General features: G+C 43.6%; 1 long non-coding RNA gene across 1 annotated transcript; it reads left to right on the forward strand.

Annotated features, from left to right (window-relative positions):
* Positions 1 to 99: 99 nt before the first annotated feature.
* On the forward strand, positions 100 to 2,380 carry LOC135448622 (uncharacterized). Its single transcript, XR_010440529.1, has 3 exons — positions 100 to 331; positions 1,663 to 1,717; positions 2,158 to 2,380. It is a non-coding gene; the product is annotated as an uncharacterized LOC135448622 (long non-coding RNA).
* Positions 2,381 to 25,397: the final 23,017 nt, after the last annotated feature.

The following is a 25,397-nucleotide window of genomic DNA, read 5'->3' on the forward strand; positions in this document are numbered from 1 at the left end:
AGGGTGTCCGGCTCTGGTTGCTCCATCTGCTCCCATTGCAGGCGCAGGAAGGCTGGCTGGTGTTTCCAGGACACTGCTTTTCCAGCACCTCACCCGACACTGGCAATCTGCAGCACCTCTGCACATGTGCCCTCTCTCTATGTACCTGGAGCCAAACGTGAGGCACCTCATGTGTCCCGGCCAGCACTGCAATCTGTAGATGGTTTTGCCCTCTCAGGACCTCCTTGTCTTTCCCTGATCATGGAAGTTTAGAACAGGTGCTGAAATTTTTAGATGTCTTTTAAAGACCACCACTCCAGCGAACCATGAAAAGGGCTTGCTAATGGACATGGTAAGTCCCAGCAGTTCTATGAAAAGTTTGTTAGTAGGATATTATCTGGGATAAGATCAAAGGCCAGTGCATCTGCTGTCCGCCAATGAGTCTCCATGCAAAATTCTAATAGGTTGCTATCCATTGTTCAATGCTTTATAACACTCTTTAGTTATACCTGCACTCTAAAGTTGAAGTAACCAAGATTACCTGGCTGCCAGTTTGCATTGTCAAGGGAAGAAAGGAAACAACAAATTGTGTAATTTTCTTACTCACAAGGGTTTCCATGCTTTTGAAAAAAATGGCTGTCTATTCTTTGGGTGGAGCATCTGTCAGGTCAGTCAGCTGGATTCTTTGTTTAAAGTGACTCCAATGCTTCTTTTGGACAATGCTTCTTCAGGAATAGCAGCTCTGCTACTCCATTTGATCCCTCAAGCAATTTCAGAGGTCACAAAATGCAGGGACTTAGACCAGACAACAAAATTCAGAAAAATGCACCATCTTTCTTCCCCACTCTGCCTCACTCTGCTCACTGGGGAGTCCTGCTCAAGGAATTAGGGAGAATCTAAGAGGTCATCACTTGTCATCTGGTCTAAGATGACAACAACTTTTCTATGAGATTAGGCACTACAGACTGCACCATCGTTTTCCCTTTCTCTTTCCAGGTGCACATGGAAATGTATTCCCAAATGTCCTCTTCTATCTATCTGATCTAAACGCACACTTCAAAAGACACATTTAGATTGTAAAAGGCCATTCATACAAAATCAGAGCTCCTCTTGTCTGTTGCACTTTCTAGTTAAATGCAGAGAAAATATGGAAATAAATTGATCTTCTGAACAGTGCTTTGGGGATGGCAGTGATGGATGGTTAAATGTTCATAAGTCTATGAAATGAACACCCATGACAGTACTTGTTCCATGGGGAACCTCCAGGAATAAGAGATATCCTTTCTTTTTTGTTGTTGTGATGTTTAGTTTTGGGTTTCTTTTTTCATTTTTTCATTTTTGTTTCAGGATGTGTGTGTATTTACTGGGGAGGAGGGATGGGGACCTTTTCCTCATTCAGGATACACCAGAGCACAGAAGCCTCTGAGTCTGAAAAACTAAGCATTATTAAGCTTGTAAATTCCTATATATTCTTAAGTGAGATTGATTTGCTTATCAGGCTCTGTTTTCCTAGTCGATATTTACTTGTCCTTACGTATAAATGCTGATCTTATTGGGGCAATAAATATCTCAGTTCTAATCCAATTTCTTACATGAAGTCATTTTCTTCTCTGGGGCCTCTTTTTGAGACATTTAATAAGATATGTAGTGCCATAACCAATTTTTTTTCTTCTCTTTCTCAAGGTGAGGTCTTGCATCCATTAAATTCATTGCAAAGGAGAAGCTAAGTGCTTTCCAGGTATGGCATGCATACTTCCACTGTAATAGAACATGATGGATGATTAATTTTTCCATTTCTTGCCCCAAGAAAAATGGATATGAAACTGTTAATCTAGCAATCAGTACCTCTGCTCTTGGAATTTGTCTCATTAGGCACAGCTATATTAGGAACTGTCACAGTAAAGCATGCCAGGGAAAGATTTATGTCAAAAGAGCAAACGTGATCAAATAAAAAAGTGAAAGGTATTTTGCCACTCAGAGAAAGGCAATGCCTGGAGCAGACTACAAGGAAAGAGCAGGTTTGTGAGTCTCTACAGTAGTTTGTGTTTTAGTATACAGAAAACAGGAGTAGATCTTCAATGAGTGGCAAAGAAGTGAAGATGGACATTTGTGACTACTTCCAGCCTTACAAAAAAAGCTGTTGATGTCTATAGAGAACAATTCCATTTTTCCTTATAGCTGCACAATTTCTGGTGCATGAAGTGCTGTTGGGACTGTGGAGAGCCATAGACCATGACCTGTCTGCAGTTACCAACACAACATGTGCAGATGGACAAAGAGATATTTGCCTTCCCAGCCTGAAAGCGATTTGAGAACATGGCAGTGTCCTGATGGACGGAGGCAGCCACCCTGGACTGTTGCATTATCCATGCTCTGAGCTGAGGGAACAGGAGGGTCAGCTTAAAAGCCATATTGATATATGATCTTTCTATGCATAAGGTCATTTGATTGAGAGATTATGTGGCTTAAGTGCTATTCTCAAGAATAAAATATTTTTTACTTTATTTCAGAATTCAGGAAATGAATCCAAAGGATCTTGTATTTGTGAGTTACTCTAAAAGCTTTGTTGTCTAATTTGTTGGCTGAAACTCGGTTAAGAATTCGCTCCTCTTCTGTGCTTGGAAACACTGACACTGCATTTCAAACAGCTGTGATTTTACAGATCCAGATACTGAGGCCCATAAAGAGGGAAAGTGTCATTTTCATGAAGATATCAAAAAGGTTTGAAGCCAAGGCACAGCTAATATCACATCCTAACCAAAAAGACACAAAGCAAAAAATAGGCAACAATTACCCTCTGTATATAAAATCATTGATAACTGTTTGACTGAAAAACTTGAATGTAAGCTCATTGCAAAATTACTAACAAAGTCTATTAAAAGCTCCACATCACATCTTTTCTTCATTCCCACCTCAGTCAGTCACACTCAGCTCTCAGTTCCCTCATACAAGCCTTGCTTGTCTGCCTGTAAATAGAAGTAAGCTTCAAAGCTCAGATTGCTGCTGTGAATACTCATCTGGCTGCTCAAAGGCAGTCCTCTCTTCTTTTTCAGGTCAGAGGCAAAATGATGTTGACTTGCTTTGATTTTCTTAGTCTAGACTATCCTTGCACCAACCTGACATGAATTTATTTTCCTGTTGAAAGGTTTACTTACACCCCATAAAAAAAGCCCATCATTGTGCCAAACCTGACAGTAGCTAGCTCTGCCTATCCATTTTTATCCTTGCCTGGCATGCACAGCTCTCACAGCAAATGGAATATGTTCCCTGCTGGAAGAAGAGACTTCTCTGTAGTGATCACAGAATACCATCTGGACACCCTTACAAATAGCTTGGATCTCAACATAATTGTTCTAAATGTTATTCAAACATCAACCTGGAAAATGTCATATCCTTCCAATACTATGGTCAGTTTACCTGGCAGTTACAGAAAACCTGCATTGATTCCTGTGAGCCCTACTGAATCTGCAAAAAGATGTGGAAACAGAGGTTCTTCCTGAACAGGGATCTCAAACAGCCTCCTCTGGAAATCACTGATTGTTCCTTTGGCTGTGGTTCTATTTGACTTGTGACAGCAAAGTTTGTCTGATGCTGATATACATATTCAGTAAGATAAAACAATTCTGTAAGTTCTAGACTGGCCTTAAACAAGATCATGGGAACATAATTGATATTGTTTACTTAGCTCTGAAGCTGGAGACAGGCAGTGCTGTTTACTGACCTGCAGACACTAACAGGGTTCATGAGTTAAGGGGCAAAAACAGTGACAGGAATTACTGAGGTGTGTGGAGCAGCACTCCTGTTCTGGGGGTCCATAAGCCCATCAGAGAGCCTCTGCTCTGCCAGCAGCTCACAGCCAACAGATGGATCCCCAGCCAGCATCATCAGCCCAGATTCTGAACATTGACTGACTGCCCGGTATATTTTGTAGAGATCACTTTTATTCCTCTTTCTTTCTGTACCCAATCTGTCTGTCCATTCCAGGCCAGTTGCTCAGTGAAAACCAAGTGAGCCACAGGGGTATGTGGGTCTCCTGGGCTGGGGTGCCCACAAGGCCAGAGCCCAAATGCTGTGAGCATGAGCATGGTAAGGGGCTTTTTTGAGATATAAGTTAGGTGCACTTGTGCTAACTTTTCCAGTTAATGGAGATGAAATGGTAATCCCTAATTAAAAAGCAATTGTAATTAGAACCTTCCCACCCCCCCCCCTTCCCCCCCCCACAATGGCAAGGTTTAGAATCATGAAACACATCAACAATTTCCATTCTGGATGCTTTCTTTGATCTCCCTTTGCTCACATGGGAAGCAATGCACTTAAAGAGATGAAAAGACAACTGAGCACAGAGCCTGCTCCCCTGCCACTCTTGCAGAAGGATGAAGGAAAGGTGTGAGGGTTCATGCATGTACTGCTGACATATCTCTGTCCCAAAAGTCAGACCTAAGGACTTTCGGGGCACTACTGTCCCCACAAGATTATTATTCTTCAAACAGTGACAACAGCACATCCCTGGAGCCGCCTACCTGGAGATATGGAGCACAGGGACACAACACTTGCTATTTTGGGTTGGAGTAGAGACCTGGAGACCCAGAGGCAGAGACAAGGGCTGGGGTGGGACTAGCTCCTCTTCCTGCCTGTGTGCCAGGCTGAATCCCAGCTTCCAAGCCTCCCAAAAATGGGGCACTGGCCCTGATATTTATTTTCCAGTGCTACACAATGTTCTAGTGTTAATTAAAAGTAGCTAGTTTGATTGTCCCTCTGAGAGTCTCTTCTCAGATTTGGTACCTCCCTCAGCTTTATGGCATTAAATGCCACAGCTTGCTTAAACACAGCAAAAAATATCTCATCTGTTATTTTTAAATTACTTCTGTTCTAAACCTGGGAAAGACAAAACCTCTTTTTCTTCCCTAATTCAGTGAGGCTTTCATGATATTTACATTTCTCTCTTACTCATGTCCTTTCCAAGAGAAACAATCTCAGTCGTCTGGTTCTCATGAGGCTCCTTTAGGCCTGGCTACTAGCCAGTGAGTCCCATAGGTTAATTACCTACAGCATATAATTACCTATAACATAATGCAGAGAGATCCTGGGGTATCCTGCTCTCACTAGAGCACTGTCAGTAGGATATTTTTAGTCTTCACTCAGTGACCCAGAAACTTTCTGGGGATACCTGAAAAAGCTTGGTTTTCACTTTGAGAACGGCCATACACAGATGTCTCAGGAATCAGTATCCTTGAAGATCTATTATTCCCTCACATAAAAGACATTATGGAGAGGACAGGGAGGATTTCTGGAGGGTTTAAACATGCTCCAGCAGCAAGTCAGTAGTGAAGAGTTGCTCTAGACTGCATCAGGGAAATGACTCAGTCTAGATAAGGCAAAGAAAAGAATTCCCACCCTGTTGGTCTCAGCTGGCACCTCGGTCCCTTCCCTCCATCCACTCAGCCTGGTTTGGGTCAGGCTGTTCTCTGCACAGCCTGAGCAGAGCTTTGGGTAGCCTGTGCAGTGCAGATGGCTCCTGCCTCAGATGTTCTGTTGGTAAGGCAGTTTTTGAACATCAAATTGCATGTTAATGCTAGTTAATGAATGTTCTCTTTACAGGCACAGCAAGCCTTTTTCTTCTATACTAAGCAAGGAACAGGAGGAGGTAGCCTTTCAGGTATTAAATTGCTTGAGAGCATCAGCACAGAGCAGCTTGAGGAACAGCCATAGAATCTTAAATTACTATTACTGGGCTTTTTTCAGCCTGCAGGAGCTCAGGTTTCTTACCTGACCAATGCTTTTTCTTCACAGGAGAGTAGGGTTTGCTGTGCCTGTCCTTGGGGAGCAGCCCAATTACTTTCTGTAGGGCAAGAGAACAGCAGCATGAGGCACCTTCAAATGCATCAAAGTCTCTGCTGAACCCACCTCATTCATATGCTCTGCAGACAAAATAGTCCAGACAGATTTCTCCACATTGCAGGATGAGCCCAAAGAAAATCTGGGAGATCCCAAAGAAGTCCTGCAGCTCCCAGTTTGCTCTGTTTGGAGGAAAGGCTTTGGACCACTGACCACCCCTGACCTTGCAGAGATCTCCTCTGTTTGTACTCAGCTGAGCTCAGACTCAGTCTCTGCTACTAAGTGCTTGGGAGAATGTGTCAGGACAAACCACACTTTCTACTTTTTTGGGGATTAAAAAACCCCAAACCAACAGGGAAAATATCCAGACCATGCTTCTCTTTCTGTTTTTTTTATTCCAGAGTTTTACTAAAACATGATCTGCTGGCTCTCAACAGCTTTTTGTTTGATGGAGGCAGCTAGATAACCAAAAACATGGTGAAATCCCTGTGAAATCCATGTCTTCCATGCCATGTAGGAGGCAACTGTTGTCATGTGTAATCCCAAAAGAGCAGAAAAAGGAAGGTTTCCCCCAGGCAGAGAAAATAAATGGCTACTATGCTCACTTTGTGTTTAAAACTGCATTGAGTACATGACTTTCTGTACCGAGGGGAACGTTGCAGCTGCTTGGCAGATTCACACAGTGAGAAACTGGAAATGTAAGGAGAAAATGTGCTATTTGCATTTCTAACTAAATTGCTCATTGAGAGCCTGAACCCAAACATAGATCAATAGAAAGACTTTTATCCTTTCCAGTGGGTTTTGGGTTCAATTCTAGACCTAGCTTCCTTCCCTGAGGTTGGGATGCATTCCCCAGAGGCAAGGATATAATTTAAGTGTATTTAGGCAAGGAGTAAAGGTAATAGTGAGGATAACACCTGTAAGAAGGAGGAACACCTGCTCAGAGAATGTTTTAAAGAAAAAAAAAAGGAAAAAGACATCAGTCAATGTTGTTCATCAGCAAAAGTAAAGACAGGAAGTAAATTTGAATTCTGTATCTTCAGGGGGACAATCTGTGCCCTGGTCCTGCTGCCCACACCATTGCTGGCACAGGCCAGGATGGCATTGGCCTTCTTGGACACCAGGGCACAGCTGGCTCATGTTCAGGGAGATGCCAAATGGCACCCCCAGGTCCTTTTCCACCAGGCAGCTTTGCAGCCACTCTGTCCCAGCCTGGGGCACTGTGGGGTTGTTGTGACCCCAGCGCAAGAGTGACTCTCCTGTTTCCTGTACTGGCTCTGCATCACCTCTGTCCTTAGCAGCTTAAGTGCAGCCTTAAATTGACTTGTCCAGGGACAGGGGGGGCAGTGCTCTTGGTGCTCTTCTCAGCTCCTACCAGAGATGACCTCTTAAGGCAAGTACTTGTGGCCCTCCCTGCAAGGATGTGTGATTTCCTTGGCTTCCAGACACCACCTGCTCATTTTTAACTTCATTTACTTGGTGCCAAGCCATGCAGGTGCTCCCCATTATTTTAGGGGTTCATTAGTGTGGTTCTCACTTGCTTTGAATTTGTTGTAAAATGTGGAGAAACAGCTGCGAGCCTATCAATGAAATAAATGCCCTAAATAATTCCTGTTAAAACTCTCTGCAGGATCAGTGCAGACAGCAATGCAGCTCCCTCCTTGGAAGTTGAGTAGCAGGATATTTTTCATGGGTTTTGATGATTATACAAATTGTTAGCAACTACTTTGATTGTGGTTTAATAAATGAAAACAGAAATTAAATGGCATTTTTTAAAAAAAACCCCCTTTTTCTAATATAGGGATGAATTTTTCAGACCCTTTGAACTGAAACAGTTCTGGTTCACTGAAATATTTTGCAGAAACACTTCCATATTTTGATCAGCCCTAATTATTACTGTGCTGAAGCCCATCTCTACCACCATCAACTGGTATGTTTATAGCCATCTGGATTGTGGGCTACTCATTTTTAAAAAATTATTATTGCATCTGTTGGTGCTTTATTAACCCTTTATAAAGAGCAGGTACACATTGTACAATAGCCACAAAGAGAACTTGGAGTTCACTTGTGACCTTTTGTTCACATTCCTGGATATCCCAATCACTTTTATTTTATTTTATTATTTTATTTTATTTTATTTTATTTTATTTTATTTTATTTTATTTTATTTTATTTTATTTTATGTAATTGCTTCAAAACATCAACCATCTGGAGTTTATTCCTTCACTTAGGCTAAGGAATGAATTTTTCTTATTCTGAGAGCAGCTTCATTAATTGGAGGAGGTGGGTGAGCAGAAGGGCCTATTGGAAATTTACACTGTGAATCCAAGCACAGAACTCCCTCCTGTGCTGCACCAAAGGTGCTCTCAGGAAAAGCAGCAGCCCCAGCTGCCCCTGCAGAGGGCCTCAAGAACAGCACAATTACAGGAGCTGCTTGTGTTCTGTGGTTAAAGAAGGCTCCCCAGAGACAAAGTATTGCTGTTTGATTGGAAGGTACTCAATTGTCTAACGAAGCTGTTATCCTCTATTTAGCCAGAGATGAGAAAATGAAATTTTTATGTATTGCTCCTATGAAAAATACAAAACAAAGCAACAAACTAATTAAAGAAGTCAGACCCTCAGGGGTAAAACAAAACCACCACAAAGCAAGGAAATGATGGCAGTGAGTAAAAGTGAGCTGGAGACTTGGCTCATCTATTTCAGCTGCTGCTGTGTTTACCCAGCTCAGAGGCAGACACCCACCTTGTGCCCCACACACCAAGAGAAGGTGCTTCCCCATTTTTGAGGGATATTGATATTTTCATTTTCATCTTTCATATTAGAGGTATCCCTTTAGCACCAGAACTGACCTTGGGATATGTTGACCAGTACTGCAGAGATAAACAGGTGAATAATGAGAAGCTTACTGTCATATTTAATCTCCTTTTTTGTTAAACCATAACCCTCACACACACTCTTGATTTCAGTGGGATTCACATGGACTTTGGAGTGATGCAGGGACAGGCTCTTTGCTTCAGCAGGAGCCATGGGCTTTGGTTTGAAATCCTTATTTGAAATCCTTAGATACATAGATGGTGCTTCTGCCTGAAGACACAGAACTCCTCCATATTAGTGGGGTGACCTTGACCATGGTGTTTCTGTTCCTACCAACAACCTGGGTGACACTGCTGTTTTTCTTTATGGATTAATTTGAAACTTTTCTTTGGCTTATTAGAGCTGAATGATGAGTTTGTACTCATGGGAAAGTTCATTTTGCAGTCACTGAATGCTTGCAGCCAATGGTCCCTGCTACAGTTTAAAGAACTTCCCAAGACAGACATTCATCCAGCAGCAAAGCCTCCATTTTACTGGTAGAGACTAAGTTTTATGAAGCATTTTTTACCCTCCCCCCCAATATCAATCACGCTGTCATTGTCTTAATTTTACTCCTCTAATATCCAATCTTATTTTACTTTTGAACAAGAAATGAGTGGGCACATAGTTTTATAGGAGAGATCTATTGAAGTGCAATAGGAGGGACAGGCTGGAGGTTATGCTCAGCACAGTGGGAAGTTGTGTGATACCCAGGGATCATGCTGGTCAGGGACTGTGTCATGCACACACACTGAGATGCTGCACAAGACCATTCAAACCTCTCTGTTTCTTTCACAATGCCTAGTATCTATGTTTTCTTTTCTCATCTCTAGAATATCCTGCCTGATATTTTATTTGCTTTCCCCCTTCCTATCCATCCAGTTTTCTTTAAAACAGCCCTGGTTTTTTTGTTTTAATTCGAAAGAGCTCAATTTCATCCTGCACTTTCCCTGAACACAATGTCCACACATCATCCTAACCAGCACCAGACAATTTAGGTGTGCTTTAAAGTGCAGCTCAGGATGTTGTGCTTTGCAGGCTTGCCTGCCATAGCTGTTGTCTCTAATCTACAGAATTCTGGGTACCAACACCCAGTATAGCTCATCCAAGCCTTCCTTGGAGGTGTGTGGTGAAAAGGGGAACCTGGGTCAGGGCTTTTGAGCTGCACATTTATCACCCTCTCCAGGAAATTCCACTGTCAGTCTGCCATCCCTTCTGCTGAATATCCATGTGGCTTTTCTGTTGTACTTTGGCTAAAATATAGATGTTTCAAAAGCAGTCTCAGCACAGATCTTCATTTTCTGCTTAGAATTTCATTCCCGCTTGTCTTCGTGCTAGGCTGCACCAAGGCCAGATTTCCTTCTGCAAGCACAGAACACAGAGCTTCCTAGTGCCAGCCCTTATCCTTCATGAGGATTTCACACTGGAAATTTTATCACAAGATCCCAGACATTCTCTATCTCCAGCACTGTGCATGAGGCATAACTTATTTTATGGAATGAGATCTGTATTCTTCTTTGGTTGTGTTGCTTGAGCTGCAGATGGTAAAGACACCTAGAAATCAGTCTGTTAACCTAATTCTATGGTCTTTGAAACAGCTGCCAGAAAGACCTGAGCAGCAGTGTTCCCCAAGAAAAACATTCTCCCTTCCTAGTGATAGTAGAGAGAAAGACCTGCTTGACTCATCTCCCTGCTTTCAGAAAATTGCCTTTTATTTTCTAGCAAATCATACAGCTCATTTTTCCTTTCCAGCAGTCACCGAGACTGCCCACTCCCACAGTTACTGCCAGCAGCCTGCTCAGGCGGCAGCACCCGGCAGCAAATAGGTGTGAAGGAGTCAGGAAACTCACTGCATAGTTTGGGTCAAACCAGCACTAACAAAGGTAGCAATGAGTTAGGTAATGGGCATGAGGAACTGTGGAAAATGTTTCAGCCTGTGAAAAAAGCCTGACAACCTGGTTTCTATGCTCAGCTTTGCTATTTCCTTCCCACATGACCACTGCAACACATTTAATCATCTAGTGCCTCAGTTTGCTCTTTGGACAAAATCCTCTTTGTAGAGGCACCTAGGAAATAAAGACCCAAGAAAGCATTGATCATTCATTTTCTATTTTTTTTTTTCCATTTTAAATTGGATTCTTATCCTGTCTTTTTGGTCGAGAGATGCAGTGAACACATAAAGAGTTTTAGTTGCAATTTTGATACACCAAATATTTCAGCGAGATCTTACTTCAGTCCTGCAGGCTTGGCTTGACAGCTTTTTGAACTAAGAGGAGCTTTTCCTGTTTGCAGTCAGCAGGATCCAGCTCCCATGGAGGAGAAAAAGAAACCTAAACTTTTAACTAGCTGAACATTATCTCTTGCTGCTTCTTGTGCAGCCTGGATAATCTAACTACAGGCTCTGCATTCCAGCAAGTGCCTCAATCACATTTCCAGGACTCATGAAGCAGAAAACCTGCACATCCCTGGCTGGACTCCACAGCTGCAGTGAGTAAGCACAGCACCCCTGAGGTGGAGGGAACTTTGCCAGTGGGCTGCAGGTGAGGATTCACTCCTCTGGATCTGAGACTTGAGGACAGAGTTGTCTGGGAGGGAGGGCAGAGCACTTTGATACGTATCATCTCTGACACTGCAGCCAGCCATCTGTTCCGAGTTTATTAAAAGTGATGTACTCTGCTGGGAGGATCAGGAAGCATCTGCTGGTGCATTTACATTCAAATCCCCACAGCAATCCCATCCGCCCTCCTTTTTTAATTAATCAAACCCACTTTTTGGTGAAGGGACACAGATAAATGCTTCCTCTGTAAATGGGAGTTCATATTATGCTAATACCATTTAATAGCTAATACACAGAAAAACAATTAAGTGCAAGTAGCAGCATCTCTCTCAGGATTTAAGAAAGCTGTTCTGACAGAGATCATTCCTGTTTAAAGGATCACCATCTAAACCTGGCTTATGCAGCAGTGCAGTTTTGCTGCTGCAGAATTGCTAATCAGCTGCTTGGTACAAGAGTGATGAACTGAAGCACACACTCCTTGTGACCCCATATGCAAGGGCTGGGGTGTCCTGAAGCTTCCCCCAGCAGAGTAATGACCCAGGGAGTTTGGAGGCAGATGCTGCAGGGCAGGTGTAATCCTGTCTGGGTGAAGGGACAGCAGTGGGATGCTCTCCCCACCTGGTAGCACTGGCTTTGGCACAGCTTCTTTGAAAAGGGGAAGAGCTGCAGTTGTTTCCCATCACAACCAGATCCTGAGAAGGGTGAGGAGGAAAAGGAGGTGGCAAGGCTGCTGGTGTCTCTGTTAACTCTGCTTGGCATTGGGAGCCCATGGCACCACTCCTGCTGGTGCTGCTGCCTGCTGCTTACCCCTATGGTACCATTAAATGCACAGTTCTGCCTGGGGTTGGCTCTCTGTGGCCAGGGTACAGTGGGATTTACTCAAGGGTTGGAATCCCAGCAGCAGATCACATTTAGCTCTTGGTACAAAACCTCTCCTAGAAGTGGCAGGACCTCAGCATCCTTCTGCTGGGAGGGGCAGCTCCTGTGTGTGGGGAAAGGTGTCTGAATAAAAGGCAGTGGGAGCTGTTGGCAGAGATTTCCATGAGAGAAGACCACAGTAGTCTCCAAACCAGGATGGTTGGTGAGTCTCTAGGGACTGTCAGCATCTCCTTCCAAACAGACAGAAGGAAGAAGTGGAACATTTGTCCATTGTAAATCCTGGTCTATGCTCAGGGATCATACCTGACTTACACATGGAGTGGTGGGAAGGTTCTTCCAAAGTCTGAGACTCTGGGGGCACATAATGCCTCTGTAACCAGCCCTCCAAGTGAGTGAGGGGGTTTTGCTGTGCAGAGGGAGGGATTGACCTTCCCTACAAAAGGGATCAATATTGTCAATGGCAGCAACAAAGGCACTGAAAAGTGGGGACACTCAATGTTGAGAAGCCTTGGGGCTGTGGGTTTGAATTAGTGCTCATGATAGAATCTCCTCTATCACTTATATGGAGCATAACGGGCAGAGGGGATTTCTGTGTGCTTGGAAACTATGTCAGTGTCTCTCTGTGCAGCTATTATTAATAGACAGCTGATACAATAGAAATATTCTACTTCTTGGCATGCCATTCCTTGTCTTCTTACTTTGGATATATCCTCAAGGCCTTTTCTAAACACAACTAGTTATTTTCTGAATCCTTTCTTACAGTTACAAACAGTAACACTGGCTGAAACATCTAGAAAATTGAAAGTGCAGTTGATCCTACCATTCCCCAAATACATAATTTCTGGTAGGCAGGGCTTTTGTCATGAAACACTTGGTCCTGTGGCAAAGCCCAGGTCAGAGGCAGCAAATTTACAATCCTGGCCCTCGCCTTTCATTGGCTAACAAGGGAGTTGCAGATGCTGAGAGACCTTGGGAAGCCATAACTTACTTTTTACCTTCTGTTATTGATGTTAAATGGCCTTTTACTTGCATTCTTTAATTGCAAACATTGTTGATGAATTTGCAAAGCTGCAGCTCAGAGACTGGGCAAACTGCATGATGGGTTGTTAGCCTCATAGTAACTGTGGAGCAAATAAATATGTGCATGAAGAGATATTTAGCAATTGTAGGGCTGGAAATGGAATTAGTGACAAGACAGAGTGATTTAAAGAGCAATGGGTCTCATTAAGCTCAGATCAGACAGCAAGAGATGTGCTGATAAGGACAATTGTCATGTGCTTTCCTCAGTGCCTCTCCAGGAGGGACCTGCTCCCAGCAGCACATTTTGAGTGAACAAATTGTTCTGTGAGCACCAGAGGTAACAAAACCTGGCTTTTTCTGTTCCCCTCAGACAGCCCCAGCACATGGCCTTGGCTCCAGAGCCCCTGTCACTGGCTATGAGTGGTGCCCGTGCTGCTGCAGCATCTGCCAGAGCTCAGGCCCATGCAGCACTGTGAGAGTCACTGCTGGCTGCTGTCCCCAATGGAGCTGGGAAACACTGGGGGACATCTGGCTGCTGGGCATCTTCCCAAGGGAGTTCTCAAAAGTTGTTTTTGTGGGAATCGTGTTTTCAGTCCTGAACTGAAGCCTCTGATGGAGTAAAACTTGCTGGTTTTCACCTCATCCTTGCCTATTGGGTGAAGCAAGACACACAGCTTTCCTCTGTATGACCCCATTGCAAAGTGAATCCTAGGCAGTGCTTTCAAGTGTCAGAGTCAGTCAAACACTCACAGAGCTACATCACCTGCTTTATCTCCACTGAAGCTCATCTACCACCTTCTTCTCCATTCACCAGGTCACTGAGGTCCCTCTGAAGTCCCCTGCCACTGGCATGACACTTGACCAGCTACTCAAAACAGCCCAGTTACCACCTGCAGACCTGGCTGTTTCACCTTCTGTCAAATCTGTGTGCACCTCCTTTGGGGTCTTGTTTCAGCCTTTCCTCCTCATGTCTTTAACAAAGTTTTGCAGCTCCTTGCAGTGCAGCTCTGAAGATGTGAGCCAAACCAAGGCCAGTGAAGGATGCAGAGCAGCTCTGGATGAGCCCTGCACTGCAGGGACTTTGCCCCCTTCTCCCTGTAGTGGTGAGCAATGACAGAGTTGATGATCCCTTCTGAAACCTTCTACCTGACTAACAGGTGACTTCTAGCCTGCCTCTGTTTCCACAGCCTCCTGAGGTAATGAGGGAAGAAGAAAAATCCATGTTTTTCAGGCAAAACCTGCTGGTATTTGAGGGGATAGTTGAATTGTCTGCCTGTGGATGATGCTGATGCCTGTTTGGTATTTCCTGGGCAGCTCCTTTTGGTTTTTCCCCCTCACAACACAAACTGTTGTGCAAAGATGCAGGAGAAATATCTTCAGCATGCAGTGATTATTGAATGTATCTTTGATTAAAAAGAAAAAAAATTCCATTTCTTACAAACAAACCACACCTGCTGGAGCTGAGCCCTTCCTTCAAAGGCTGCAAAAAAGTTATGTGCTGCAGAATTAAAAAATATGGGATTTTATGTAACAGGAACATTCTTGTATTGGGGAACTCAAAGCTGAGAGCTGGTGCCTGCTTCACTTTTCATTTAATGACCCGAATAATTAGCAGAATAATCTTTTTAGAAATGCTCCAGTAGCAGTGCCCTGGTTGTTGGATAAACAATCTCCTAGAGGGGGAAAAAGCTGCCAGTAATAAACAACTGGTTGAGGGAGCAGCAAGGTTACAGGCAGTCATTAAGCTGGGAGAACATTCATCAGCACATTCATGGAATCCAACAAGTCAGAGCTGTTTCATGGGGCAGGCTAAATGAGGAAAATTATTTATTAGGAGAGTGAACAGAGATCATTGCACTCTGAAGCCTGGTGTTAGCATCCACTGTGCTTTCAGCTTGCAAACAATAAAATAATGGTTTTCTCTTGACAGTTGTTTACTATTAAATCTGGGTACCTTGTCCTCCTTCCAGGTGTTATCCTCCATTTTGGAATTTATCAAGGGCAATGGCAGAGCACTCTGGCCATGGGCACACCTGCTGTGCCCTCCTCCTCTCACCCATCACCTTTTTACTCTCTCATTTCAGTGCCAAGTATCACCCTTCCAAAAGAATTTGTTTCAGGGCTGAAAACTAAAAAGACACCCTGGGGTACTGGGCAGGACTAAGGTTACTATGTCTCTGAAAATTATTTCTAATATAATAATTCTTCAAACTCTATCTGAAAGAAAATGGTGAAAGCAGTACCATGTTATTGCCATTGGAGACTAAGAGTATACTGGTTTTTTTACTGCCTGTGCACCTCTTTGTGAACAAATTTTGAGAAAAAACCACCTGGTACAGCTGTGAGGATCAGAGGAAGGTGGAAGATTCACTCTAAGTTCACAGAGATCTCTTGTATTGACACTGTCATGGTTCCAGGTGCATATCCCCCAGCTTTTCTCTGATTTTGGCAAGACTGACTCCCAGAAGGATCAGGCTGAAGGGATCTCTTACAGAACATTCACCTGCCTGGGCCTTCAGGATGGATTAGTAATGTGGGACCTTCCAGCATTGACAGCCTGATGGACACATGAAGTCTTACACTTAAAGGAACTCATCTAAATGTTTGGCTATCCTTGTATTTTGAAAAGTAAACTCTACAATTTTTTCTGATGCCTGCTCTTTTCTTCAGATGAGGCTGTCCAGGGTCGGATACAGAGGTGTCACACTCTGGCTCTTCTGTGCAGGATTGCTATCACATTTCCCCAACCTGCTCCCCAGTCCTCTCCATTCTAAATCAACCAAGCCTCTCCTCACACTCAGTTATTTTCCAAACTTCTCACTCACGATGCTGTGTCCTGGGTCCTTTCCATCTCCTCCCTCTTCCACAAAGTGGGGTTCCCAAGGCTGAAGGCAGCAGTTCCAGCTGAACCCTTGCAGGAGCAACATCACCCTCTATGTCTTACAGAGAAGCAGTTGAAAGACATCAGCAGGGAAGCTCCTGGGTCACACAGACAGGGCCTGGGTTCCTGCAACCACCTCTGGTAACTCCCTGCAAAAATTGCTCTTCTCCATCTTGAACCCTGTAAGGATTCTTGACTTACATCTACTGGAAAGCTGTTTCAGATTTTCATCCTCTGGTACAGATACCCTTTGAATTTCCAAATCATAGGTTTTCACAGGTAGTTTAAACCCATTTCTTGATTTGTTTGTTTGAATTTGGTTTGCTGGTTTTGGGATGTTTTTGCAATTGCTGCACAACAGCTCTTCTTACTCAGGTTTTTGCTGCTATTTCCCTAGAATTTTCTTTTAGGACCTCATTGTAGCTGTACATTGATTTCCCTTTTCTGCTTGCAGCACTTTGCTTTTCTACTTGCCCAATTTCATCTTGAGGATTTCAGAGCAATTTTCCTAGTGATCACAATCATTTTGAATCATTTGGAGTCTGCCTTCTAGTGTCTTTCAAGCTCCAACAGCTTGGCTTTATTCAGACATCTTTTAGCTGCTTTCCTTTCCCCATCTTCCATTCTTCCCCACAGTGGTCAGACATAGGTGAACACACAGTCCCTCAGTTTTCAATGCTCTGAGCCACCTTTTAGTCTTCCAATTCATCATGTAGGTGGGTTCAGCTCTCCCAGTCAGTCTATATTGTGTTTCTCTGGTGCACACCTGAACATAACCACCAGGAAAGTGTCCAAACTTCTAGAATTAAGTATTTTTCCCTTAACCAATGCACCAGAGAGGAAAAAATTGAAAAAATTGGCATGGTTTATCCTTGACAAATCCCTGCAGTGTGTTTCATATCAACTGACTAATCTGTACCTGATTATAAATTGAGGGTTTCATAATAGGTTCTGGCAATCTTTCCAAGAATTAAAGTGAGATATGTTTAAATTTCTTGATTTTCCCTGCAATGCAGGGACTAAGGGTTCCCCTGTCACTCCTCTTTTATTCCCCAGCTACTCAAAAGCAATTGTTAATAGCTTGGAAATGGCTTTGGATGGTCCTTAAGCTCTCACAGATGGATTTTGTGTGGTTATGCGAGCTAGAACACATCTCATTCTTTAAGCTCTTCTTTCCTTATTCAATTCCATGGCTTCAATTCTCTTGTTGTATGTTTCAGGTGTCTTCAACATCTGGTTATTAGGAAGGTTTTTAGGAAGTTTGAAGCAGAAAATGACAGTGGATGTTTCAGTTTCTGCTGGGCGTCATCACCTCCAGCTTTGTAGACTGCAGTGCCTTTAACCCTTTCCCAATGACTTCCTCAGATTTCCTCTCAGGACTTGAGAAAAGTGTGATGTTAAAACCATGCAATAGATATCCTATTATTGTATTAGCACAAATGATTCAGGGAAACTCAGAGTCTAAGGATGTACCCCTCCTCAGTCACCTCCCTGTTCCTGTCTATAGCTCAGAGCTATAAGCAGACATGTTTTAGTGAGGTACACAACTTGGCGTTCTGTGTTACACTGGCTCCAGAACGAAACCCAGAAGATAAAGGTGAGCTCCTGAAGTATGGGGTGGGGTTTGGGTGTCTAAGAGGGGTGTGTGAAGCTTTATGGAGAGACTCAGTCAGTCTTGGGTACCTGACCCATGAGGAGAGCCCTCTACCTCCTGAGCCTCAGACCCTGCAACATCTCCTCAAGGAAGGGAATGAGCAAGAGTCACAATTCCATGTTATAAACAGGAACCAGTGAGGTAATGGTAGGGCAGTGCCTCTTTCTTACCATGACAATATTTAGAACATATTCCCACCTTCCCCTACCAAAAATAGAAAGCAATATTTCAAGGTTTAATGCTTCCCTCAGTCTGACAGACTTCAAAGCTGTGACTCCCATCCCCTTGAGAGTCTCCTGGCCATGGGAGGCCATGGGCACCCCAGCCTCACTTCTGCCTGAGCTGTCCCCAATGCAACTGGAGCCTGAATAAATGAGTGCAAAGGAATATGTCCTCTTGGTCTGCTTTTTAGGGCACTTGGATGGGAGAAGTGAACTTCACCTTTCTCATCCTGTGAACACGACTGTGGGTGTTTAAAACTGACACAGAGGCTGGGCACAATCTTCTGAACCAGGTTCCTGAGAGTGCTGGGTTTGCATTTCACCACTTCAGAAAAAGGTGCCAGTCTCAGTGGCCTAAATCAGGAACTCAAGCACTTTGGAGTCAAACAGAAGCCACCTCCAGGACTCAAAAAATAAGCTTTTGCCTATGTATGGTATAGCACCAGATGGTTTGACCATGACTTACATTTCTTGGCAGGCATACTACCAGAGATGTTATTTGACACAGGTTAAGCTGATTTCACACCTTTGTTTTGCTGTACTGCATGGCAGAATTAAAGGGGGGCAAAAGAAAATATATGAATGTGTGTATATATGGGTGAAATGGGGAAGATCAAACCATGAGACAATCTGAGTCCAAAAATATCTTGAGGCACCTGACAACTGATGGCATGTGAGTGGTGGGCAGGGTGGAGAGGAAGGAGACAAGAAGAGGTGGCTTGAGCTGCCAGGTGTGGGATTTATAGTACTGGTTTGTTATAAATGGGGTCTCCAGAGCACCAGGAGCAACCTGGAACCTGGGAGGTGGAGTGGATATGAGTAGAAATGGGGCTGCTGCACAAATTTGAAGAAGCTTCTGCCAAGAGAGAAAGACTCCATGTATGACATTTGTATCAGAAAGGGAGCAGGAGCTGGGTTTAACATGGAAGAACGAGGAGATGGGATAGAGGGGTCTGCTGCTCTTTAGCACACAGCAGCAGGTATGAGTATAGGTGAACAGATGTCCAGGGAATGTCACTGTGGGAAGAAGCACTGGGTAGCAAGTCATTCCTCCAGGTCCTAAAATGCCTCAAGGTCACTGGGTGACTGACAAAAAGGGAGCTTATTTTATCTGATCATATGACCAGGAGCCCAAGACCTGAGCCTGATTTTGAGCTGCAGACTGCTGGCTCACACCCCCCTCTGGGAGCTCTGTTTCTGGTCACAAGGAGCCTCTCACCTTCCTGTTTGGCTTTAACACTTCTCCAGGCTTCAGCTGCCTTACTGTGGAAGCAAGGCATGTCTGTGGAAGTGGCTACAACAATTTAAGCATGTGAGTAAAAAAAACCACCACTTTCCCCTGGGACCCACAGCCTGGCTCCTGAGCACATCCACATCACCAGGGTCCCTGTGAGAGCTGCTGTGATTTCTGGGCAGAGGCACACCAGCAGCTCCCTTGGGCGAGGAGCAGGTGTGGGGAGCAGCCATCAGCTGTGGCACACTCTGTCTCCAAGCTTTTCTCACCAGGATTTTGAATCCATTTGGTAGAGAATTCACAAAATTCACATTTGGCTGGGATTTCTAACTTTCCTTAGCATTCATAGCTAAAGATCTGAGAAAAATCTATCTGGTTTAAAACACTCAATCTAAAACTAGCAATGCTTCTCTTTAGACAACCTGCATGAATTCTCTTATCCAGAGCCTATGCCTCTGGTCACAAATTGGGATGCACTTCTTGGGGAAAAGCAGAGAGCTGGGCATGTGTGTCAGCAACCTCTCTGAAGCAGACAGAAGAGAACTGCACCAAAAGCTTTTGTTCATCCAAATAAATGTTGAAACTGCTGCTGAAAATTGCATCCCAACCACTCCCTTTGCAGCGAAGTTTAAACATTAAGAGCACATTAAGAGCTTTGAGGCTCCATGGCTCAGGTGTAGAGTTGTTTTGAACTCATTTATTTATTACACCAGTAATAAATACAGCCTAGTAGCTTCACTTTTGCTTTGCTTCTAATAAAGTACTCAGGGCAGGATCTTCTCAGTATACATCTACCTCATTATTTTTTATTGCATATACAGTAAATATCAACTAACATAAAGGACTGTCTAATTAAATCTTTTTCTTCATGTGTACCTGCGAAATTAATTGGAGAGAGCAAAGAACTTTATTGGTTTGCAAAAGCAAACTAACTTGATTTAATCCACCTATTGCAGTTTGTACAGACTCTATGACATGTTTGCCCAACAAACCTTTAAAATTCAGTAGTCACCATACACATAAAAGTCAAGCAAACACACAAAATAATTTGGATAAACTAAGGCAAAAATCACCTTGATGAGTAAGTAGTTTGATGCACTTATCCCAACCCATGTTCCATCAAACATCACATAGCACAACAAAAGCCTTTTACAACAGGGGTTTTGCATAACGTTGCCATGCAGCTCCTCCCCATATGACAAGAGAGCAGAGAGGAAACATCTGCTGATGTTTCAGACAAGCTGTTGCCTGGCAGTACTTGTGTCTCCTGGCTATCATGCAGGTATAGGTGGCAGGGTTGGAGGTGGTCCAGTACTGGAATCATACTCTGGGACACAAACTGTGTTTCTCCACATGCCTTTCAGAGGAAGAGTTAGAATAAGGCCACCTACAATTAAACTTGTTTGACCCTGAGAAGTTTGAATGGCCAGAGCTGCTGTGGGCTCCTATGAAATACTGCATTGACCTCCACACTCTTATGCAAGGTGTGCTGCATGTGAGGATGTAGCCAGGGCTGCTGCTGGGGCCTCACCCCTCCCTCTGGTGCAGTGCCACTGCTCTGAGGAGGACACTCACACTTTGTTCTTCAGCACAGCTTCTGTATCTATATCTGGCTACAGCCTCCCTGAGCCATGCTGGGTATTGCAGGTGATATACCAGCAACACTAAGGAATAATGTGTTTAAAACAGCACCTCCTAATTAACTTTTTAATACTCATTTTCCCTAGCACCAGCCTCATTAGATCTCTGTGTGTGAAATATTTGTTTAGCCAGTTGTTATTATATTGCTAATCATGAAGACTGGCTTGTTGCCTGGATGCTTCACCCAAGCCACAATATCACAACTACAAATACAGAAGTACAGAATAAATAATTCTTAATCTTCAAGACTATGTTGCTGTGCTGATCCCTGCACTGCAGGTAACTGTATTTTTTGAGCAACACAAAATGAGCTCTTGCTACACATGATGTACAATGAGAGATTCAGGTCATATTTTAAATTTATTATTCTGAATTTGTCCTTTCCAATTTCTGTAAAGCCTCTATGTCTCTGGGCCATTTTCTTAAATGGAAAAACTTTTTGCACATCAGTGACGTAATGCAACAGTACTTAGGCCTTTGCACTTCTACACAACAGGGCAATCTGCACGAGCTCCCTGAATTGAGGAGTTTGTACCCCAGTCCTTGTCTCATGGCTGAAGGAACAGAAGGTTTCCATCCATACTGGGCCTCTGGTGATCCTATTTCTACATCCACATCCACCAATCTGTACCTCCCTGTTGGCAAAATGCAAGTGGCATTTTTAAAAGTGGGCTGAACAAGGATCGCCTCAAACTTCTGGGCTGCACCTACACCTTCCTCTCTTAGAGATGCCTTTGGAGGACAAAATCCCATATCATCCTGCTTCTGCTGCCCCAGGGACAGGACATGGCATTGACAATTTTGAGATTGCACTGCAGGGTCCTTTACACACTTTCTCTTTTGTTACTAGCTTCAATATTTCCGGATAAAGTTTTTTTCAGCAGAGTGTTTTCCTGAATGATGTTGTCCAGCTTCCACAGGTGGAATGACTGGAACACCACAAGGGACAAGGAGATGTTGTCAGTGCACTGTTTAATAACTCTTAGACATACACAGTACTTGGTCCTTCAGAGGCCTGATGTCAATGAGGAGAAGACTAGGCTGTCAGTCCAGCTCATGAAGTCCATGTTTTCCCTGCCATTCCACTCACAGATGTGTGAAACCTTGTTGATGCCATTAGCCCCATCTGTAATAGAGTTGTTTACCACCCTTAAAGCAGTTATTCCATAATTAAGTAAGTGGACAGTGATGACCTTCATCTACCCCCTGGGTATTTTCCACAAATACCCATTTCAGTGTTCAAGTAAGATAAGATCACTGCCAGGGAAGGGCTGGGTAAGGGATAATACAGCCACTAATGGCTAGCAATCTTCAAATCAGAGCACGTTGCTCTAGAAAACAGCTTTTTTAGACCAATGCTGAGGGCAAATTTCCTGGTGTGACTTAGGATGGAGTCAGAGATGGAGGAGCTTTATGGCACAAATAAAAACAAGTCACACTCCAGATAGGTAAGGGCAGTGATCAGTCTTTGGGATGGGGGAAGATAAATTTTTAAGTAGTGTTGTCTCTGACTCCATGGTGCTTTGCAAGAGCAGACAACACTTTGTTAACCCACTCTGAGAGTATGAGCCAGATGTGCACAAACCACGCACAGGGTTTCTCTGGGCAGTACAGGAAACCCACACTTTGAGCAGGCTGGAGAGGTGAAGTGTCCCAGCTCTGTAAGAGCCTGGCTTGGCTCCTGCTCCTGAGAGTGAGGTGGGGAGAAGGTGCCCAGAGGGTCCATCTGCACCCCTGGATGTCCTTCCAGCTGTGCTCCTAATGTGACGAGGGCTGGGTGCCTGTTTGAGCAGGACCAAACTCACTTAGGAAGGGTCAGTGAGGCTCACATGCTAAAAAGAGGAAGATAAGTAATTTGATAAATTTAAAATAGAATTGTGTGGAAGAATAAAAAAGAAGCCATAATGTTGTTTTTTTTTTGTCAGCAGCTGACAATGTAATTCTCAAAGTGTTAAACAAAGGACATCTCAGGAAAGACAGTTATAGTTTGAAAATATAAACTGACTCTTGGACAGAGGGTCTAAGCTTCCACAGCAACAAATAAGCTTCCAACAGCAAATAATAGCTTCTCCTAAGCACCTCTCCTGACTCAGCTACCAATTTGCCTTATGAGACTGGATGAGTAACTTAATTTCCCTTTATTTTTTCATATATCTAAGACCCTACTGAGCCTATGAATAAATCGATATTTTTATATACAGACACATATCCCCTACATGTCCATTTAATATAGTTTAATATTTGAATTTTTAATGTAATAGGATTCAGGCCTTCATAATGAATAAAACACAGGGCTGTATAAGTGCTCAGTGTCCTTGCAGAACAGAGGTGTCCTAATGCTTAATTCATGTTTGCAGAATAAACAGAAGGCCAAGGCTTAAAGAAACCAAATGCTGAAGGCTTTGTTGAAGGTTTTATGTGAAGGGGCTTTGTGGTGGCCCAGCACCCCTCTGCATGGCTTCCCCCTGCCTGGGGGAGGAGAGGGGGCTCTGCTTCTGAGCCTCTGTGAGAGCTGAGAGCCCTGGAGCAGCACTGTCAGCAGCTGGGAGCTTGGAGAAAGGCAGAAAGTGGATGATCCACTGCATCCAGAGTTCCCTCCTGCACCAAAGAGTTTCCTTGCCACAGGCACACCAGTGGCCAACCCCACCCATGGCTGATGGAAACAAGGCAAAACCCCTCCTGGTGAAGCTTGGCTGCACACTGAATTAGCTGTGGCCCTGCAGTGATGTTTAGAAGGAAACAGCAAATGGGAGTGTGCTTAATTAAAGTTGACAGTCATAATGGCACTGCCTGTAATAGTATCAGGAGATTATCAGTACGGGCCAGTGCTGCAGGCTGGGTGACGACCCTGCCAAGGTGTGACCCTTATACCAGCCCTGCCTGGCCTGATCTAATATCTCAATATCTGCTTTTTAGTACTGAACATTCCCTGTTGATAGGGAAGAGAAAACAGCTTTTCCCCTCCTCATCTCCATCTCCAGCTGCTCGCTGTACCATGCAAACACTGATTATTGAGGTTAGGGTTTATCCAGGTTAGGGTTTATCTAATTGATCGCTAATACAATATCCAGTAAATGAACAAAGGTTATAGGAACGGGCTTAGGAGGAAGAAGATGCAAAGTGCCTTTCCCTCTTCTGACTAAAGGGTTGAGTATTTTTATATTTTCTTACTTAAGCTATATCCAGGTTAAAAAAATGGGGTAGTTTAGGACACCAGGAAGAAAGTCAAATACTTCAGCTGGTGTGGAATAGTGAGGGATCTCAGTGAGAGGATACTGAGCATTAATTATCAATTTTATCTCTGCCAGTTTCTGCTGGTTCAGATGCACTTCCCACATTCAATGCCTTCTGCAGACTAGAAGACCATGCTGGAGGCAAGTAACTCAGCTTCCATCTGCAGCCTCCCTACCCCAACCACAAAGCTTCTGCGCTGTGAACTGGTTTTTAAATCAGTCTGCACACTCATTTGTAGCAGGCCTTCCTTCCCTTTGCACACTCTGCACTGATAAATGGATGCTCCCAATGCCTGCCCAGAGATTCTTTCCCTAATGTAAGTGAATCCTCTCCCCAAACTCACTGTGCATCAGATCATAACACACTGGAGGCAAAGCATCTTTGGAAAATGAAAGAAATCCCAGTGCTCAAGAAAGTCTGTCTTTGAGACATTGCTTCAAGGCCTCAGCTGCTGCATGCTGTAGTTTCCCTTTGAAGTTGGCACTTACTCATGGGTCTGGATCTATATTTTCTTCCAAGCAACCAGTGACATGTGTCAAACACCAATCTTCTGGCTTGGTAGAAAATTCAAATGCAGCTACAGCTTTTACAGAAGGTGAGAGCAGCTCTCCTTCAATTTATTTTGTATCTACTCCTTTTTCTCAAAAAGCTCCAGGTCTTAATTACAGCAACATTCCCCAGTGGAATGAGAGCACTCTGATTGAGTAGGGTAATGAGGTGCATGAATTAACAGTGAAATTGACTCATGCCTCCAGTCAATACTTTGATATCCCAGCTATTGAAGTAAGTACATTTTAGCATTAATCCCAGGAGAATTTGGTCTATGTGTGAGTGCTGCAGTCAGAGGATCCAAACAGATGGGTTCAAACCCAGTCCAAGGAGCGTGGGAATTCAAGTGAGAAAGGAAACCAAGAGATTCTCAAAAAAAAGAGGTTCAGAGCTTTCAAGATGGGCTTTGCACTTCTTTGGAAATGTGACATAGTTCCTGTAAATGCAGAACTTTTGGGGGGTTTTGTGACATTCATCCAATTACTGACATGGTAGAAAAAAGCCTTAGAATAAGCTTTTTCCTGGCATAGAAGATAAAGTATGTATTTGGACATGAACATACAAGAAAGGCAGAAAAAAAGTCCATACTGGTGGAGATATTAGTGGCATGTATGTATATATAGACAATAATCTTATAAAATAATCTAAAGAGTTTTAGCACATCTATGGCATCCAAGAGATCCTTAAAGCTCACATCCCTCTTTTACATTCTCATCCAGATACAAGAATATATCTGCCTCTGACTTTGCTGAAGGGTTCAGAAGGACAGGCTGCTCATACCACACACTGCTGGGTAGTTTCAACAGTGCAGTAGCTGCTGACAACACCTAAAATGCTGTAACTGAGACCATTTCTCAGCT

The sequence above is a fragment of the Zonotrichia leucophrys genome, chromosome 5 (genome assembly GCF_028769735.1).
Source record: "Zonotrichia leucophrys gambelii isolate GWCS_2022_RI chromosome 5, RI_Zleu_2.0, whole genome shotgun sequence".
In the NCBI taxonomy this organism is placed as follows: Eukaryota; Metazoa; Chordata; class Aves; order Passeriformes; family Passerellidae; genus Zonotrichia; species Zonotrichia leucophrys.